Here is an 18,760-nt window from a genome sequence, read left to right on the forward strand (position 1 = left end):
CACGTGCCTGGAGACGAGAATCGGTGATTTCGCCGACAATGTGTTCAGGGAGGCAGTTCCATACCCGGGCAGCAGAGGGAAGAAGTTGGGAGCTTCTGTCCAGGGGGTGATGTTCTCGCAACTGGGGGGGGCAAGGGCGTGGCTTGGCACAGAACGCAGTGAGAAGCGCTGGCACGCCGGGTAATTCACTGTTCCATGAACTCGGCCACCAGAGTTCAATTCCCGGCCACGACCAACATCAGTGGCGATTGATATCTGAAGCGGTTCTGAAGAGACCCCGCCCCCGTATCCCACCCCCCCGCTTCCCCTCTGCCAAAGTGAACCAACCTGCAATCACCCATGACCGACACTGATTGGTCAGGTCTTCATCCAGTAGTGTACACTATTTACAAAGGACTCTTGTTAATTAACTTATCCAGATTCTGATCTGGAATCACCGTGATTGCCTCGACTCATCGCTGTATCCCTCTAAATCAGTGGTTCTTAATCTGGGGTGCGCGCACCCATGCAGGGGGTGCGAGATACCCTTTGTAGGGGTGCGAGACATGGCCAGTTTTTTGTCGAAGGTAAATCATTGAAACACAAATGAAGCACGGGCAAGTAAGTACAACTACGTTCTTTCATCAAACCCTCGATGTGTATTGATTAACTTTATACATTGTTTACGATGGAGAACCAAAGGGGTCCAAGGCTGCAGTCAAGGTGAAGAACCGCTTCTCTAAATCTTCCTCTGTCGTCCCTCTCTCGCGTCTTCGAACTCTCCTTGGATTGCTCTCTGTTTATTTTCTTCACTGTGGTCGTTTTTCTGTATTTGTTTGCATACGCCACACTCTCTTCTTCATCGCCCTCTTATCTCTCCTGAGAAATTAACTGAGATAACTTGGCAGGAGCCTCATGAAAATTAGTCTCGAGACTCAGTGAGGCTTTCTAAACAACAACAAAAACCTAAACCACCCGACTTGTTTTTCTCCATCCTCTCTCACCGACTCTCCCCCCCCCATCTCTCCACCCCTCTTGCTTTCAGTCGTTGCTCTCTCTCTCACTCTAGCTGTCACTTTTCCAATTGTCTCATCACGCCATCTCCATTTCAGTTCAATTCATCTCTCTCATTCTGTGATGTTTCTCTGCCTCCCTCTCTCACGCTCTCTCTCTACTACTGTCGTTACTGAAATGCATTATGTATGACAGCATAATTTTATACCACAGACTGAAAACGCCCTAAATCAAATTATGTAGCCTTCTGGCGAATGCCCGTGATCATTTTGGTGGAAGGTTTGCCAGGTCACACAGATAATTGTGGGAAATTCCCGAACCCCCTGGGTTGCGGGAGGTAGCTAGTCTTGGGTTGGTTCACGCCCCATCTGTGCGGACCTTTGAACGCCATCCCCTTCCTTTGCGTGGTGGGTTTTACCCAGGTACAATACTTTCCGCTTTCCTTCCACACAAGGCAAAATGCTCCATGGGGAAATGTAATCGGCCAAACACGGTGTGCCAGTACAGGACCCGTGTGAAATTAGCGCCTTGAGACTCAGCCAGGAGGGCTTGTCGGGGAGGTTGAGCATGGGCGCCACAATTCGGCCAGACCCGACATTTTTCCGGACCTCAGCCCCGGGATATCATGCGTGCTGAAATTAGGCCCTGATGATGAAGTAAGGCTCTTTTGAATGTGGAGGTTTTTTTGTTTCTCAATACGAAACGTTTATTTGTTAGTCTTGAAGGCAACACACACACACATGTATGTACCGTATAAGGGGGCACAAACGACTGCAGGTGTGGAGTGAGTGTTTGTGCGCGTGTGCGTGAGCGTCTGTGACTTTTTCACAGTGATGAATGAGCGTCTGTGAATATAATGCACCCCGTCTGTTGCGTCTGCGTTCTGTATGTGTGTGGGGAGCGGTGGCGCAGCGGTTAGCGTGCTGCGCTGCAAACCCAGAGACACGAGTTGGATTCCCACTCACGACCAACACCAGTGACGATGATATAAACCAGCCTTGGGCCTCCCGAAGGTCGACTCAGTCTCAAATTAGTACCTGGTGCAGTGTGCTATGCCACCCTCGATAGGTGCTCGCTAACAGCACTTGCCCCAAAAGTCTGGTAAGGCTATACGGGGGCTATTTGTCTTTGTGTACACGTAGATGTCAATATAGCCGGGAAACTGGCTAAACGGGATCGTCCTTGTAAAGAATAAAATACATTCACACTCAATGTACTCTCTCGTGTACAGGTGTGTACGTGCGCGTCTCTGCAAGTGCGTGGGCCCTTACAGATGTTTTCCACGTGTGCAAATATGTACACTGGCAATAAATGAGTGTGCACGTGTATTATTGCTCTGGACGTGCTTGTGTTATCGGTCGACGTGTGTGTGTATATATAGTAGCGTCCATGCGTTAACTGCATATATTTGTGCGACTTACTGTGCGGCAGTGTGTGTGTGTAAGGATATATTACAGTGTGCGTTTCGGTGTGTATGTATACTCGTATTTATTAGTATGCGTGTATGTATGTATGTGCTAGTGTACGTGTGTATAATATCGTTAGTTTGCACGCGTGAAAGCATGCGTATTGCGTGAGCTTGTGTATTTTGTGCGTGTCCGTGTGCGTGTGTGAGCACGTGTGTGTGTGAGTGCACGTAGTTGTGTGGGGAGCGGTAGTGTAGTGTCGTGGTTAGCGCTACGCTGCGCTACGAACCCGGCCACCTGAGTTCGATTCCCGCTCACGGTCAACACCAGTGACAATTATCTGAACTGGTCCAGGGCCTCCCCTAGATCGACTTAGCCTCAAATGCGTACCTGGTGCGGTTGGTAAACATCGCCACTAGGGACACAAAGGCGGCCGTGCGTGGGATGCTGGCCACCTACCCCCTCGTGTGCCGTGCCAGCCTTCATAGGTGCTCGCTTACAGCACTTGCCCCAGCAGTCTGTGCAGGCTATACGGGGGATCTTTGTCTTTGATCTTCATGTGTATGAACGTCTGCGTGTGTGTGTGTACACGTGTGTGTGTGTACACATGTGTGTGTCCGGCAAAACAACCCCCGACCTCCTCGGGGTGCCGGACGGGCAACTCTGTCGTGGACAGTGCTGTGGGGAGAGGGCCATTCCGATTGACTCCTCCCCTCATGGCGTCTGTGACCACCACAGTGGCTAAACGGGGGCTCTGGACGGGTGCGAGGGGCTGGTAACCCCTCCACCTTCAAAAAATTACCACGAAACCACGACTTAAATATATAACTAATAAGCTTGTGCCAGAGGCCCCGGGGGAACAGGCGTCTATGACGTCTCCTGGCCAAACCTCAATTGGCGGAGCCAGGAGATTGAATCTCTACCCTCGGGGCTCCTCCAGAAATAACGAAAAGCCACTTCGTGTGGCCACGTGGAATGTTCGAACGTTCACTGCGGAGGAGAGGCTGCCACTCCTCTGTCGGGAGCTGGACCGGTACCGCCTGGATCTCTATGACATTCAGGAGGTCCGGTGGACCGGTTCTGGCTCCTGCCACCATGAGGGGTAGACAGTCCTCTACTCGGGGCAGCAGACTGCCAAACAACAGGGTGTGGCTCTTCTTTTGAACAAAAGAATGAAGGGGGGACGTGGGAGCGTGGCAGTGAGGTGGGGGAAGCTGTAAGCCCCAGGCTACTTTGGGCTCGCCTTCCCATCAACCGGAGGTGAGGAGTGGTGGCCGTGGTTACTTATGCCCCCACCGAAGATGAACATCCGTGGAGGGATGCAGGCAAAGCCAATGAGTCAGATGCCTTCTATGACCTCTTGTCACAGGTGCTGGCTAAAGTGGCCCCTCGGGATAGAGTCATCTTGTTGGGTGACTTCAATGCCCGAGTTGGTCATGATGCTGGCACCTGGTCTGGAGTGATTGGAGGGCATGGGCCAGATCAGCTCAATAACAACGGTAGGAGGCTCCTAGATTTTTGTGCAGCCCATGGGCTTGTAATTACCAACACGCTGTTCCGGCATCGGCGCATCCACACAACATCATGGATGCATGCCGGGTCCAAGCAAGAACATCTGCTGGACTACATAGTGACGGACCAGCGGATGCGAGCCCATGTCCTTGACACCAGGACTTACTGTGGAGCTGATCTGCCCTCTGACCATCGACTAGTCATCTGTAAGATGCGCCTGCCATTCTTCCACTCCGGTGGTGGGTGTACACCCAGGACCCCATTCCAACCTAAAGTGGCCTGGTCTCAGTTATCTGATGAAAGTTGCAAGCGAGAATTTCATCATCGCTTGCGGCTGGGGTTGGCATCGCCCCCCACTCCTCCTTATGTCGAGGGTAAATGGGCGAGGTTTAGGACTATGACTCATGCAGCTGCAATGGCTGCTTTGGGTACGCGGTCCAGACCTCTCCAGAGACCCTGGCTGACAGAGGAGATGTTCAGGATGGTTGAGAAAAAGCGACAGACCCACTGTCATCGGCTACAGAATCCCACGTCAGAGAATGAGGAGGCTTACCGCAGCCTTCGCTCGGAGGTTCGGAGAGCTGTGAGGTGCTGCAAGGATGGGTGGTGGTCGCGGATTGCTGAGGAGATGGAGTCCGCCTCAAAGGCCCGCGATCACAAATCTCTATTTAACTCCATCAAAAAAGTAACCTGCAGCGCCACACCTATTACCATAATTAGGGGAAAAAACGGTGATCCAATCTCCGACCTCCAGGAACAGGTTTGCAGATTTGCTTAGCATTTCTGTGAGGTCCTGGGGGAGGAGAAATCCATCAGCCAGAAAAACATCGTGGCACAAAGTGGGAATGACCCTGCTGAGGCTGTAGTGCCTCAAATATTGGAAGAAGTCACCCCCTGTGAGTGGCTGGCTGAGGTGCCATCTGTTGAGGAAGTACTGAAGGCGATCTGGAGTCTGAGACCAGGAAAGGCACCGGGTAGAGATGATCTCCCAAGCGAAATGCTGAGGGAGGGTGGCGTTTGTGCACAGACTGTCCTATATGACATCATAACAACAGTCTGGACCACTGGTCGGGTTCCGCAGGATTGGAAGGATACCCTGGTGGCCTCCCTCTTTAGGAAGGGAGACCGCACAGACTGTAACAATTACAGGGGCATCTCACTCCTCAGTGCGCCGGGAAAGGTCCTGGCAAGGATTATTCAACATCACCTTCCGAGGCACGCTGAGGAGAGGCTTGCGGAGCCCCAATGCGGTTTCAGGAAAGGGCGGTCCTGCAGAGGTATAGGGAATTCCAACAAGACCTACATCTCTGCTTTATTGACCTGGTCAAGGCCTATAATACCATCAGTAGGCCTGGGCTCTGGGTTGTTCTTCGTGCTTTTGGAGTCCCTGACTCTCTACTCACGATCATTAAGGACCTTCATGATGGTGAGCGGGCCCGGTTAAAACTACGTGGCCAGGAGTCAGAGCCATTCCCTGTACACCTTGGGGTGAGACAGGGATGTCCTCTGGCTCCCACATTATTTAACATCTATTTGGACCACGTAGTTCGTGAAGCCTTCAATAGCTTTACCGGGGGAATCTCCATTTGGTACAGATATAATTGGAGGCTGATCGATGCCCGGGTGCAGTCAAGGGATGGCTCGCTATTGCTCAACCACGTTATGTATGCCGATGATTTGGTAATAGCTGCTCATTTAGAGGAGGAGTTGGAGACACTGCTGCTGAGACTGGAGCGTGCCACTAAGAGATGGGGCCTTACTATCAGCCCCACCAAAACTAAGCACCTGCTTGGGTATTTTGCACCATCGGACACTCCACCCCCACAACTCCCAATCGGTGATGGGGCAGTTGTGGAGAGAGTGGAGAGTTTCCCATACCTGGGCAGTGTGCTTATGGCCGGCTCCAGTTTGACAGCAGAGGTCTCACTCCGAATCAGTCGAGTGGCAATATCTTTTCATCAGTTGCGTAACGCTGTGTGGAAGCTACCTGGTCTATCGCTCCGCACTAAGCTTCAGGTCTTCTCGGTCATGGTCATTCCCTCCCTTCTCTACGCTTGCGAAACGTGGACCCCCCTAGTGGAACATCTTCGCCGATTAGAAACATTTAGGCTGGCCTGCCTACGATCCATCCTGGCTTTAAACAGGCTGGATTGTGTGAGGAGCTCACAAATCTTTGAAAGATCTGGGCAAGGTCCCATCGGTGAGCTCCTCCGGCAGACAAGGCTGCGTTGGCTGGGTCATGTAGCCCGCATGCCCAGCCACTGCATGCCGAAACAGCTTTTGTTCGGCCGGATCGAGGGGGCTAAACGGGCGCGGCATGGGCAAGAGAAGAGATGGAGTGATGTGGTACAGGAGGACGTGGAGCTGAGTGGACTTGCCGATGACTAGTACCAGCGGTGTCAAGATCGGCCTCTGTGGAGGAGGCTCGTGAAGGACGCTACTGGGCAGTTGGAGGCAGTCGCCCTCAAACAACAATGGAGCAAGTTGGCACAGTAGGGGGCACAGATGGTGCATCAGACAGTCATCTCAGTCATCTTAGTCAGTCGACCCGTGGCACTTGAGTCTGCCCCGTGACCTCCTGCCAGTGGGCGTTCGACACTTCACGTGGCCTCAATGTGCACATGGCCTGGCACAAGCGTCGTGGTGACGTCACCGCCACTTAGTGGCGAATGGCGGTTGTTGTTGTTGTTGTGTGTACACGTGTGTGTGTGTGTACACGTGTGTGTGTGCACACGTGTGTGTGCGGTGCACGCGATGTCACTCCTCCCCACGTGTCCGCATTGTTCTGGTCCCCTGGGTTCACTTTCCAGTCATGTAAGCCACGAATTCTACAACAACAACAGCAACATGAACAACAATGCAGAATCAGCATCACGATTGATAGAGGGGCGTCCATGTATCATTCTCGTCTCGACGAAGGTGGACAATATCTGCCTTTTCTGAAAAAGTAGCTTGACTGCACAGTCAGCCTTACCTGGTAAAAAATATATATTTAAAATTTTAGTTTCCTAACACATATACAGAGAAGCAATTTAACCTCTTAATGTCACAGTGTGTCGTCACGAATACGTTGAGGGCGTTTTGTTAATTTTGCATGTTGCCCCACTCTCAACACTCAACAGAATGTTGGAGTCATCAGACTCCCATGTTCTCCACAGTTTCACACGCCGATTATAGCCTCCCCCCCCCCCCCATCTAATCCCCACACCCCCACCAAACTCAAATCCTGCCCTAAAGGAACAAGGCCATGCGAATGTCGCCTGGAGCTGGTGAAGTCGTTCTCGCAGCATCTTCGGCTGGGCTAACGCCAAAGACAAGACAAAGATCTCCCGTATAGCCTTGCCAGACTGTTGGGGCAAGTGCTGTTGAGCGACCACCCATGAAGGTCGGCGCTACACACGAGGGGGTACGTGACCGGCAATAAACCCGGCCACCTTCGTCTCCCTAGTGGTGATGTTTACAGAGGTGGAGTCGACCTGGGAGAGGCTGAGGACCGGTCCAGATAATCGTCACTGGTGTTGGCAGCAGCGTCATCCCAGCCACTGTGTACATTTCTACGAGACTGCGACTGTGATCTTAGCACAGGGGTTGGTGGATCACGCAGGTTCCCCTGTATGCTGTACTACCGCAATCGCTGCAGTTTCCCTTGCGCTCTCGATTGAGGCATTTTAATATTCCTTCCTCATTCAGCAGTGGACTGACAAAACTCGCTGTACGTGTGCACTCATTGCCAATGTTCGTGATTGTTCGATTAGGGTACGGCTGGTTGGGTGTGGTGTGGTGGTATGGTAAGAGTGGTGGTGTGGTATGGGTAGATAGATGTGGCTGTGTGAGTGGTGTTCTTGTGGTGGTATGGTAAGTGTGGTGGTGTGGTATGGGTAGAGGTGGTTGTGTGAGTGGTGGTAGTCTGGTGAGTGTGGTGGTGTGGTGTGCTGCATCGGTGGTAGAGATGGCTGTGCGAGTGGTGGTGGTGAGGTGGTGGTGTGCTGCATGAGCGGTAGAGTTGGCCATGTGAGTGGTCGTGCGTTGAGAGTGGTTTTGGGGATGCGTGTACTTGGAGTGGCTTGGCTATGAGCGCTCCTCCACACGAACCCTTGATGTCGATTTTGCCATCAGCGGATGTGTCCGCCGAACGCATGAAGTCCTCGAGTTTGTCCTCGGCCACGCCAAGGGTCTTCGCTCCGGCCTGGAGTTCGTTCATCGTCAGAAAACCCGAGCCATCCTGGGCGATCGCGGGGCAGGGTTAGGGCACGGGACGAGAGCGGTGCATGGGATACAGGAGGGATGGTCAGAGGCAGACATCCATCATCATCAGCCATGGTCAATCCACTGCCGGATGAAGGCCTCCCCAAGGTCGCATTTATTAAAACACAAAGAGCTTGCCACAAATGAACCGCAAAACCTCGCTGATCTCGTCAAGGATCATACACCATCATCACGTGAACTCCGGTCATTCTCGCAGCAGCGGCTTTTTGGCGAACCATCGAACAAAGATGAGCACTGCGTTGCTTGCGCTCATATGCACTCCTGCGGACGTCTGCAACGCTCTTTCCTCCGATATTAGAAAGCCACTGGAACTATGTACTTTTAAATCTACGTTTAAAGTTACTCTCTTTAGGACTGCGCGGTTGGCTACGTACGGTGCGAAAGAAATTCTCCATACTGTACATACACCTCCCACGATCATGTGATGTAGTAATCCACCTAGCACCCGCGCGCGAGCTGATTTCTTCACTCCATCCACTCGGTGGACGTTCTCTCGGACGCGTTCCATTCCTTGGCTGCCACTCCGTTATTATTCTTGACCATCGACAGACACAGCCGTATTGAGACACACATTTAAGCACGCGCTTTGTGCATTTTGAGAGCGCGATTTGAGAACGAGGATGTGTGCGAGAGAGGCAGAGTTGGAACGTTTCAAGATGATTTTGTTTAACCAGAGGAGAACTCAAGAGATCAGGAAAGTCTAATTTGCAATAGTGACCCGAGGCATTAGTCTTCCAGTAGGGGGCGATGGTCGCTGTGTGTAGTCCCAAATGAGTAATTTGCCGTGTCATTTTAGAATATGGCAAACAATGTTGACTGACGCCAGGCACCCAATTGTCCTCTACTCTTGCCAATGCCATCAGGGGAACTTTAACTTCGACTGTGAAGCCAATGGCGTGCAGTGTTAAAATGGCTATTACACGCGCTGCATTCCAGCCGTGAACCTCTGCAACAAGCGACATGTGTGTGTGTGTGAAATGGACCCATGTAGTATGTATCCACGTGTGAGAGGACACTTGAGAGTGTGTGTGTGTGTGATAGAGGCGAGACATAGACATGTGTGGGAGAGACTCGGCAAGTTTGTGTGTGAGCCAGAGAACGAACGACTCGTTAGGCACGTGTGTGTGTGCGCGCGATAGTGGAGCGATTAGCGCTACGCTGCGCTATGAACCTGGCGACCCGAGTTCGATTTCCCCACACGGCCAACACCAGTGATGATTATCTGAACCGGCCCTGCGCCTAGCCTAGGTTGACTAAGCCTCAAAGGAGTACCCGGTGCAGTGTGTAAACATCGCCCCTCGGGAGACAAAGGCGGCCGGGCGTGGTGCTGACCACCCACCCCCTCGTGTGTCGTGCCGGCCTTCATAGGGTGCTCGCTAACAGCACTTGCTCCTACAGTCTGTTAAGGCGATACGGAGGATCTTTGTCTTTGTATGTAAGTTTGTACATACATACAGTCTGCTGACTGTTGTTTGATACACGCAGTACATGCCGGTTGTTGCTATGAGACAAGTTCCTTGTAACATAAGGTCTATGGGTGTGAGATGGTGTGAGAGAGACAGCAAGATGCAGACAGCCGGGCTGGGTGTGTGTGAGAGCGAGGTACGGACCCCCCCCCCCGTTCTCGCTATTAATATCAACGTTTTAGAAATCCTTTGGCTTCCTCGGCATGCCCCGGGGATATTGCAGGGCGTGGTGGCTAATCATTGTGTGCAGGGTCAGGTGAGTTGCGGTGCAGGGCGCAGTGCAGGGCGTGTCCTGATGTGCAGGGAGGAGTGCGAATGTGTGGCGGCAATGCCCCAACACAGTCGAGATAGGTCAACGTCAATATCTGATTGATATGGGTCCTCGAAAGAACATTGTTACATAGGTTTAAGGGCAAGTAGTCATGGTTCGTATTGCCTGTCTCAAACTCACCCAGAATGCTGCCTCGATATCGTTAGATCTCGGAAATCCGAGCCGGGGGTTGAGCACGCATAGTATTTGGACGGACGACCTTCATCTATCTATGTTTATATGTTGAACTTATTTCCCACCGTACGTAGCCAACCGCGCTAGTCGGGGAGTTGTGCGGGCAAGGAGAACAAGCCTTGCGGGCTCGGCTCCAGCTCCTCCTGTCGCATGGTGTGCGGAGTGGGGTGCGTTCGGCCACCGCGACACCGTGACAGTGATTAACCCCCCAGGAGAGTGAACTTTGGGTGATGTAGGAGGAGGGAAAGCGGCGGGGGGGGGGGGCGCAAGAGATATTTGATGGCGCACGTCCCAACCCAGCAGCCCTCTCGCGGTGGCCCCGGATTGTGAGGCTGCTGTGGGGGTTGCGTTGTCAGCAGAGGGCGGTGCAATCACATCGGTTGCTGTACAGGATGGTCCGCATGCCTTGTGACCCCGCCCCATTTAATTCACTTTTCACGTGATATTTTCTCAAAGTACTGCGTAAGGTTTATTTACACCAGAACTGAATATGCGGGGGGAGGGGTGGGGGAATGTTAGGGGTGGATTCATTGGGGGGGGGGGGGGGGGGGTCACAAGACATCTAGACCACCATGTACTGTATTTAGTCTTTGCTCCAACGGCCCATGATTGCCCGGCCGCACTGACCAGCGTGGTGATTTATGGCCAAATGACCCGCACGGCGTGAGGAGACCCTCAGCCGGCAGTGGGCTGCACATTTATTCAACGGTTACGCTTTGAGGTCCGGATTTTAGTCAGAGTTCAGGTGACAGAAATTTTTTAGGGTCCAGGCAGTGGGTTATGATGTCAGCTTCAGTATGAATTATGAGAATAATGTTTGGTAAGAGGCTGCATTAGAGCCCGGTTTCAAAGCATGGTTATTTATGGTTTAGGGTGTGTTCGAGTCTATTTAGGTTAGGTTTATATTTGACGCAAGATAAAACCCATTTGGCAATAAATGCCCATTTTGATGGGCACCTGGTTACAGAGACCTGGTTACAGAGACCTGGTAACAGCACACAAACACGAATACAACTATCCATGGACAACTGCGCTGGGTCAAGTTCCAAATGGCAAGGCAGTGCATCAGAATGGTACAACCAGCACAAAGAATACACGGCTAATAGAATGCATCAAATACAGAACACACAAATACAGTATATAAAATTATTAGGATTTGATTCTGGTAATAATACTAAGTTTAATATAGTGCTTTATTTCTCCCAGCCAGGCGTCGCTGAGTCTCAAGGGTCATGCTCCGCTGGGATGTTTGGAGACTCCCACCTCCGATTAGCACGGTTGGCTACATACGGTGCGAAACAAGTTCAGTTCAACATACATACCTAGATGCATGGTTCGATTGAGGCTGGGCAGTGTTTAACGCCACAGTTGTTGGTAGTCAGCGCTCTCAGTTGACGTTTGACATTTATCGATTATTTTATAAATAATTCCCCACTCTCCCGTGGTACGCACTTGTGGTGCCACCGCAGCGGAGCAGCTCGGCCGGCGCTACCCGCTCCTCGCACCCCCCCCTCCCCCCCCCCCCCACGAACGCACGCACACCCCACTAAACACTCACATGCACCCCCATAAGGTCTCGAAGGGGGATCACCTGGTACGATGGGTTTTCACCCGAGGACCCCACTAACAGGGACGTTCCACGGTTTCCCCGGACCAGGAAATTGGCTGAGCCCCCCAGACCGGATTACATGGCGGCCCCCCAAAAAAGGGGGCATAGAGCTTGACAGGCCGGCCGCGATGAAGCATGCACAACACGGGGGGATGGGAACTTCAGCCAGTACCCAGCGGCAGGGTAAACAGTAGGGTGGGAGGGAGAAGCCCCAGGCCGATAAGAGTTGACTTAAGTGGGAGAGGGCGAGGGGATTATCGATGAATCACCGGCGAGGAACGTAGGCACAGAGACAATGGGAAGGGGGGGGGATGACGCGACCCCCCCCCTCCCCCAACGGCCAGAGCGCTCAAAACGGCCAAAAAAGAGGATTCGATTGGATGCGCAGGATGACGTCATATGACCCGGGGGTTAAGGGGCTTTGGACATATAAGGGGGGAGAATTTGTGTGAGAGTCCTTCTGGAGCGGCGGGAGAGACGAGCCGTCCTCAGCGTCCATGCGACGCCTGCAGGGTGGAGCTGAAAGCGATCGATCAGAAAAAGTTCCCAAGGCGAGCATCTTCCCCAGGAAAAGAGGGGTCAATTCAGTCAGCTCGAGCTTGGATGGTAGACGCACTCCGCGACGGGTAGGTGATAGGAGGTTAGGCGCGTCCGAAGGGTGCTGGCTGAAGGGGGCGATAGACAGGGGTCCCCTATTCGCTTCGGGAATAAAATCTTAGCACAGACTGACGTTGTGACGCGTGGTGCCTGTGTGCGTGTGAAGAGCGGTGGGATAGCGATCGGCGTACGACGGTGTGGGGGTGACTTTAATCAGTATATGCCCGACGCGCGCAACCATAAATAAATAATTAAATAGAGGGACGCGTAGCGCGCAGGGAGTAATTAATTGATTCCGAGCGCGCGCATATAAAAATACCCGACGCTTGACCGCACCATGCGAGTAGCGTGCAGAGATTAACTACTTCCGAGCACCTTTGGCTTGTTGATACAACGGCTTAGTAGAAATAATTTACTATCCCAACACAACGGCGAGGCAAACGCTTAAATAATCCCCGCAGTTAGGGCACGCGAGTGGGGGAAGACGCGCGCGTATTCAGCCCCGAAGCGGAGTCGGCCAGCCGCTCGCTACGTCGGTCCGAGAGGACCCTGGTACGGGGCGGGGGGGGCGGTCACCCGCTCGGGGACGCGGGGGGGCCCCGAAAGACGCAGACGCGGAGGGGACGGGGGTGGGGGAGGCAGACGTCGCACCCCACCCGCTCGCGGGGAGTGGGGAGGGGGAGATCAGCCCCCACCCAATGGGGAGTGGGGAGGGGGAGATCAGCCCCCACCTAATGAGGAGTGGGGAGGGGGAGATCAGCCCCCACCTAATGAGGAGTGGGGAGGGGGAGATCAGCCCCCACCTAATGGGGAGTGGGGAGGCGGGGATCAGCCCCCACCTAATGGGGAGTGGGGAGGGGGGGATCAGCCCCCACCTAATGGGGAGTGGGGAGGGGGAGATCAGCCCCCACCTAATGGGGAGTGGAGAGGGGGAGATCAGCCCCCACACACTCATCCATCGCATGCGCGGCACAATAAATGTTTCACTGTTTATGCAAATTATATGCAAATTGACATACGCTTGTTTCCTTTGGCAGGGTTGGTGGTGCAGTGGTTAGCCCACAGCGCAATGAACCCAGTTAACGTGAGTTTGAGTCCCGGCCACAGCTCGTGGTATTTGCACTAGCTCTGTATTCCGTATTCACCCCAATCTGCGCTGACCAGCGTGCTGAAGTATGGTCAAACAACACCCATGACAGACACAATGCAATGAACTTGATGGAAAAAGCAATGTTATGTTGGGCAGACAGGACGAATGATCAGCACGAGACTAAAAGAAACCAAATAAATATTAAATACTCCCAAATACAAATAGAGGCCGACCGAAATTCGGCTTCGGCGCCGAAAGTTGGCAAATTGCTTCTTTCGGCATAGGTTCGGTTTCGGCCGAAAGTTAATTTTTAACTTTCGGTTTCGGCCGAAAGTATTTTTTTTACTTTCGGTCTGGTTTCGTTTTCCGCCTTAACCAGAGATTAGGTTTCGGTCGGCCTCTAAACTACAGGCGCGCGCACGCGCGCATGCGACTCCGGGCAGAAGCGGCGGCGGCGGTGGTTGAGGACAGACGCTCCTCACTCTCCGGCGATCGCAAGCAGCGCACACACGCACACTCAAGCAAGGATGGGGGTGACCCGGGTGAGAGGGGTGTGGTGGTGGTGGGGAATAACACAGACGACGGAGAATAATAATAAAAAAATAACTTCCCCCCCAAAACCACCAAATGAGCGAGCAACATGCAGCACTCGCAACAGCAACAGCACTCGCAACAGCAACAGCACTCGCAACAGCAGCAGTACTCGCAACAGCAGCAACAGCACTCGCAACAGCAGCAGCAGTCCACTAGGAGCACTTTTGTTTGAGCGTCTCAGAGGCTGGGCTCTCGCAGGCAGCACGCACCACACACACACGCGGGCGCACGCACAGCACAAAGATGCGCGCACGCACAGCACACTGAGCAGATTATAGCAGCGTGCTGATCCCAATAGTGTGCACACACACCAACCCACCTACCCCTCCAATGATCCAATTCAACCCTCCTCCACATGAGTTCTACACAGCAGGAGGGGGCTTGGGGCGTGCGTGCGAGTCTGTGACGCGTCTAGAGGCCGACCGAAATTCGGTTTCGGTTTCAGCGCCGAAAGTTGGCAAATGGCCTCTTTCGGCATAGTTTCTGTTTCGGCCGAAGCCAAAATTTTTACTTTCCGTTTTGGCCGAAACCAGAAATTCAGTTTCGGTCGGCCTCTAAATACAACTGTCGGCAGTGGCAGAACACGCGTGCCAACAAGGACACTCAATTGATTTGGATAATGTTGAAGTTTTGTGCAAAACTAGTTACTACTGGCCAAGACTAATTAAATAATCTATTGAAATTGAGAGAAATAAAAGTAATTTTAACCGTTTGGATAGTTACAGGCTTAATGTTGCTTGGAAGCGAATCATAAAATAATATACTGTTTAAATGCATGCCTATACTGGTCACCATACATCACTGGGGATTACGTGTAGGCAGGCAGTAACAGGTGCTGCTAGATACAAGAACAATGTACATACATAATGTGCATCCATAATGTATATGGTTTACCAAATTAATAACCCAACCGACAATGGATACCCATTATGATTTATACCCCCCCCCCCCTTCGCACGTGAAAGGCTCACACGTGACGTCATCACATCTACCCCTCTATTTAAGGAACGAAACAGGAGGATTTCTCCACAAATCTGGCTGTTGCCTGATGATGCTAGTTGTAATTAATTACTGACGAAACGTCGTGCTTAGATTGTAAATGTTGTGGATTTGCTCTCCAACACACCAGTGTGCTGTACTAGTAACGAATTGGAATGTTGTTTACATGACAAAAACCTTACTAAATTGGCTTTGTCGGGTGGTGGCGGGTTTAACGGCACATATATGTTTACGTGATCTGACCCAAATAAAACCTATATTGTGGATGATCATTGGTCGCGAAAGCCTACGTGATAAATTGACAATCAAGTATGTTCACCCCTCCCCCACGCTCGACAATTCTACGAATTATCACAAGACTGGGACCCGATTCCAGTCAAAAAGGGATTCTCTCTTGTCCGTCTTGTCTGGTGTCTCATGTGTGCACGTGTAGCTCACCCTAGCAGCCTCGATATAACATTCGCAACATTAAAGCCGGGGCTGTGGTGTCCATGCTGCGCGTGGCTGCCTGTTATTCAGCTCTTTCGCGGCAGCGAGGGCTGGTGGATTAACCGCAACAGATATTGTGAAACTCCTTTCCCGTGGGCGTCGAAGTGTCATACCCCTGGCTCGCCAGCAGAAGGCGGTAGAGAAAAAGTGTGCGCTCATCGCCATCTGTACGGGGATAGAGCGTTTCTCCTTCGCACAGGGCGTGGGATTTTTTTTATTCCCCGGATGTTCCGGTTTCCTCCTTCCCACGTACATAATAAATTCATCGTAAATTGGTCTGAAAACATCTAAAAAAAAATAACCCAATGTGGCAGGACCCTCCTGAAAAGGGAGTGAAGGGTGTCAGAACCGGTTTCGGATGTCACTGGCGATTGTTGTTCGCAGTGGCAGGGAAACGTGCTTAGGCGGTTATCCGGGTTCAGATCGTAATTTCCGAACCAATGTTGTTCCGAATCCCCTCCCCCGCCCATATATTAACATCATTTGCATAAGATGCACATGATGAGCGCTTCGTCACGTCGTGCAGTGTTCGTGGGGCTTATTTGGCTGTGCTTCACCGTGGTTGTCAGTGCCGGTTGGCGAAGGTGGGGAGCATATACGTGGCGGTTTGCAGAACGAATACGTTACAAGGTTGCGGTCATTGCACACGAAGTGCTTGCCACAAATGAACCACGAAACCTCGCCGATGTCATCAAGGAGCATAAACCATCATCACGCGAACCCCGGCGGTCATCCTCGCAGCTGCGTTTGGCCGGCCATCGAACAAAGACGGCACTCACGGCATCGCGCGCTTTCAGGTGCGCTTCTGCGGCCGTCTGGAACGCTCTTCCTTCCGATATTAGGAAGCCACTGGAGCTATGCACCTCTAAATATAGATTCACGGCTTTTTGCGTTTAGCTTGTTGTCCTTCCCCCGCACCTCCGATTAGCACAATTGGCTACGTGCATACAGGTAGTCCCTGACTTACGACGGAGATGCGTTACGACGACCCCATCGTAAGTCGAAAATATCGTAAGTCGCGCCGTCGTAAGTCGGGGACTACCTGTATATAAGACGAATTGATTTGTGCTACACTGCCCTCTGCTGACCATCACCGAACTCCTGCTCTGCATGGTGGCGATCGCCCATCCAAGCACTACCCAGGGTCAAGTCCGCTTAGGTTCCGAGATCTGAAGAGATCAGGCGCATGTCGCGTGATTTAGTCACAGGCGACACGTGGAATAAATCGTCAAGTCTGGATTCCGGCACGGACAATTCGATGCGTGCGTGGTGCGCGTTGATGATATATTTTAATGGGCACGTGATGCATACTAAATTGTTCGGGCCCGGTTTATTTGGGGGTCTGTTCTTGGGTTAGGGTTTAGGGTTCGTGTAAGAGGCAGCATTGGGGACCCGATGGGATGAGGATAGTGAGGGGATGAAGGTGTGAGGGAGTGAGGGGGTTCGTGGGTAAGGGGATGAGGGAACTCGAGTCTCGAATGGTCCCTACCTTGTCCAGGGCGAAAAACATTTTCTCTGCGTCTGCCTGTTTGTACGCCTGGCAGGCAGACACAACACACAGACGCAACACATATTTTGAGCCAGCCAAAATAGACATACAGACAGACGGACAGGCAAAAGAGACACGCAGACACGACAGATGATGCACACTCAGCCAGACAAGACAGACAAACACGCAGACATATACTGAGACACATAAAAAAAGAAACATGCATACAGACACAGACAGAGGCAACATACATGTAAAATAAACATTGTGACAAAGCGACACTCAAACAGACAAAACAGACGGAAGGATGGGCATACAAAAGAAACAGACAGGCAACGTACAGGACGACGAGGCTGCTTACTCTCACACGTGTGCTCTAACCACGACTGTCAGTGGCTTCTCGGGCAGGAGTTGGGAGGTCAACCGCCGACGGGTCGGCAATGACCCCGGCGACTTCGTTTTCCATACGCCCCGCGGCCACGTGAGGTTCCCCACCTCAAGGTAACCGGCCGTAATTTTGCCCCAGCGTCGCGTGGAAGGGGAGGTCACAATAGCCACCGGAGGGCCTCACTCGAGCTCCCCTTTTCAGAGCACCTGGCTGCTATATAATGTCCACGTGATGATGATAAGCCACCTTCGTTGCGCTATCATTTGTCGCTTATGAAAAAGAGCGATACAGCTCAGTCGGCCTTAACCATGTAAAATAAAACACTTGATTAGTTTTCGTTCATAGTTTAGTTTAGGAAGCCCCTCCGCCAGCAGTGGCACGAGCAGGGAATTGCAGGGCCTGCACCTTTACCTTTGTTTACGCCACTGGTCACAACCATTAAAATCGATGCGTCCCATTGACTGTATAGCGACCACGGTGCCTTGCTTGCCCCACGTGATGTATCTGGGAGGCGAGAGGCAACGGTGCAAGGAGGCATTTCCCCAAATGCTTATTCGCGTTATCCCTAGCCAGGAATCGAACTCTGGTATTTAAACATCTGCATTTGGAGACCGGGAAGGGATTGGGCGAGTTGAGCCAGGGCTTACATTTCTCACCTGATATTTTCCAGAACGCTACGGGTACGGCTTAGAGTAGGGATTCTCGGCGTAAGGCACTTCAACTAGAGTACCAGGTACGCCCTGGTCAGTAATCTATACGATTGTACATTACCCGATGTTGCTATAATCCCGTTGAACAAATGTAGACGCAATTGTAGACGCACGAAGCCGCCGTCGTTGTCGGTGTGATGATATTCGTTCACGAAAACGAAAATTCCAATTTGAAATAAAGCACCGGGTTGAGATTTAAAAAAATGATACCTGGGGATGGGAAGTGGGTTCAGTGCAGGCTCACTCACCATTGATGAGGTTGAGGAGGGTAGAGAAGGAGAAACGAGAGGGCCTCGAGGAGTCTTATGTGTCGAGTGCCGCTTCCATCTCCTGCTGGGTTTTATAGCGGTGATGTGCGCGCGCGTGTGTGCGTGCGTGTGCGCGCGTGTGTGTATCGTATGTCTTAAAGCGTACGTGTAGGTGTGTGTGTGTCGTTCGGTGTGGGAGCGGTGGTGCAGTGGTTAGCGCACTGTGTAACCTAACCTAAACCAAAACGCATTATTTGGTGGTGGTACTCCGTCGGCAGTGGGTGCACAAACACAAATGACAAATACAACCTCAACACATGCGTCAACAGCATTGCTTGAACAGCAAAAGTGTATAATTGACGTTTCGGGAAATGGCCCTTCCTCGTTGCACATTTTTAG

At 52.1% G+C, this 18,760-nt stretch overlaps 1 long non-coding RNA gene across 1 annotated transcript; it reads right to left on the reverse strand.

The window, feature by feature from the left end:
- Nucleotides 1-1,042: 1,042 nt before the first annotated feature.
- On the reverse strand, nt 1,043-18,513 carry LOC116958615 (uncharacterized). Its single transcript, XR_004405439.2, has 4 exons — nt 18,362-18,513; nt 17,016-17,063; nt 8,004-8,133; nt 1,043-6,739 (listed from the first exon to the last, which is right to left on the reverse strand). It is a non-coding gene; the product is annotated as an uncharacterized LOC116958615 (long non-coding RNA).
- Nucleotides 18,514-18,760: the final 247 nt, after the last annotated feature.

Source organism: Petromyzon marinus, chromosome 3 (assembly GCF_048934315.1).
Source record: "Petromyzon marinus isolate PM22_M1 ecotype Great Lakes invasive population chromosome 3, UKy_Petmar_22M1.pri1.0, whole genome shotgun sequence".
Lineage (NCBI taxonomy): Eukaryota > Metazoa > Chordata > Hyperoartia > Petromyzontiformes > Petromyzontidae > Petromyzon > Petromyzon marinus.